This window comes from Aspergillus viridinutans (assembly GCF_018404265.1).
Source record: "Aspergillus viridinutans IFM 47045 DNA, scaffold_8, whole genome shotgun sequence".
In the NCBI taxonomy this organism is placed as follows: domain Eukaryota; kingdom Fungi; phylum Ascomycota; class Eurotiomycetes; order Eurotiales; family Aspergillaceae; genus Aspergillus; species Aspergillus viridinutans.
Genome location: NW_025091224.1, coordinates 1,081,568 through 1,084,052, shown reverse-complemented (window position 1 = coordinate 1,084,052; position 2,485 = coordinate 1,081,568).

Below are 2,485 nucleotides of genomic sequence, written 5' to 3'. Positions count from 1 at the left end.
TTATATTACCTGCAGGAGCATAACCTTATATTACTTAGCTATAGCTAGGGAATCCTTATTAGAATAGATAGAAGCCTAAGTAATAATAGCTCTAATAGTAGTAGCTATAGCTAAATTTATCTTTAAAGATATCTTTATAAGATAGGGTTATATTAAGATTCTAGTTTTAGATAATAATCTAGAAATAAAGAATATTATAGTAGTTCTCTATAAGAGATATAAAGCCTGCTATATTTAGATATTATTATATAATTACTAAGCTAATAGGTTTATTAAAGTCAGGTATAAGCTGATTATTAAAGCCCTAAGAATATTAACTACTAGAACTAGTATTTAGTAGTAATAACACCTCCCTATAGTCCTCTAGGCTAATTATAATACTATAAGAGGTATAACAGGAATAATACCCTTTAGGATGCTTATAGGATAGGAGGCTATTCTACTAGTAGAATTAGAAGTTCTAATATAGTAGATACTACCCTAGAATAAGATTTAGGACACTGGAGATCTAGTTATAATAAGAGTAAGGTAGATTAAATAAAGGGATAAGGATACTACTAAAGCTATTATAAGAGTCTAGTAAAAGAGAGAAGAAGGAGGTAAAGCATTTAATAACTAGAATTATCTCTAAAGAGAAGTATTATAAAAAGATAACCTTATTTTACTTTATAATAGTAAGCTAGAAACTTTATATTCTAATAAGATAGTATTTAGATGGTTAGGACTATATTATATTTATTAGGTTCTTATAAATAGTTTATACTTACTAAAAGAACTTAATAGCACTATATTCTAGATAATAGTTTATAATAATTAGTTAAAGTAGTTCTTTACCTTAAATTAACCTAGTAAGATAATCTTAAGGATAGTAGAAATTTTAGATAAAATAGATTCTACCTTTATACCTCTATATATAGATATAACTTAAAAAGATTTAACTTAGCTAATAATCTATAATAAAGACCTTATCCCTAATAATTTACTATTTATAGTAATCATCCCTCTACTATAATTAAACTAACTTTACTAGCTATTTTATATTTCTTTACTATAATCTATAAGTATAGAATGCTTTATTTAAGGTATCTAAAGTTAGAGAATAAGGTTTTACTATTTCTTTATTAGTCTTTAATCTTTTTATTAGTTTATTAATTAACTTAAGTAGCTTAGTAATCTTACTTTTCTTTTATTCTTTCTTATCTTTTACTTTCTATTTCTTTTATCTTTCCCTTATATTAAGTTTAATTAATTTGTAATTAATGCTCATGACAATAAGGGCATTAACTATAAATTAGGGGGGGGGAGAGGTATTTTAAACTTATATTTCTATCTTCCCTAATCCAGATCTAATTAATTAACATCCAGCTAATTATATTATTTTTATAGTCTAAAGGATTATATAATCTATTATTTACCTATAAGCAATATAATAACTACTACCTTATAAATTTCTTATTTTCTAGTTTTATCTAAAGTCCTTAATTTTATTAATTCTCTTTCTTAAAATTATCCTATTCTTAATAAAGTCATTTAGCTACTATCTACTATAGATAAAACCTTAAAGAATCCCTACAAGCAGGGAGTGGCTCTAGCTATAAAGAAAGTAAAGAAAAATAAGCAGAATTTAGATAATACTATAGATATAGATATAGAAGTATCTATTATCTCTATAGGGGTAAAAGCTTAGTTAGCCCTAGGAGATATTATAATAGTAAGCTAGGTATATATTAAAACTTAGATAAGAGAAGCTAATAATATATTAGAGGAACTTAATTAAAAACTATAGCTATATAAGATAGATAAAGAGAGATATATAGTTTATAAAAAGATTAGAGAAGGGATACTACTATAATAAGAAGTCTAGAATACCTAGATATATATTATCTAGGAAGCTATTAGAAAGATTAATAGATTTAGTAAATAGAAAAAAAAAGATAAAGTATTATAGAAAGAAGTAGAGGATATTATAAAAATAGTAGTAGAAACTATAGAAAGAATAATAGGGTATTAGGTTTAAATCTAAGAAAAATAGGGTAATAATATTATAGATTATCTATTAAGAATTAGCTATAGTTATTACTATGTAAGGGACTTAGCAATAATAATAAAGATAATTAGTTTTAAAATAGTAGCTAAGAGAGYAAATTAGTATACTCTAAATTAGATAATAAATAAGAAAAGAGGGCTGAAAAGCTATATATATATAACTCTATAAGATATTTAGTTTATAAAAATAAAACCTTAGAAAGAGGGTAAGCTTACTAAAAATAAGCTTAATAAAATTAGAGGAAAACTTAACTAGTTTAGTCTTTTAATATCTTTAGATAAGGATAAAGAGTTAAAGCTATAGCCTCTAACTAGATTAGTAGTACTTAGATAATTTAATAAAGTCCTTATACTAATTAAAGAAGCTCTGTAGGTCCTAGATAATAAAGAGTTAATAGATATATTAATAGAATTAAAAGTAAAGAAAAAGATATACTTA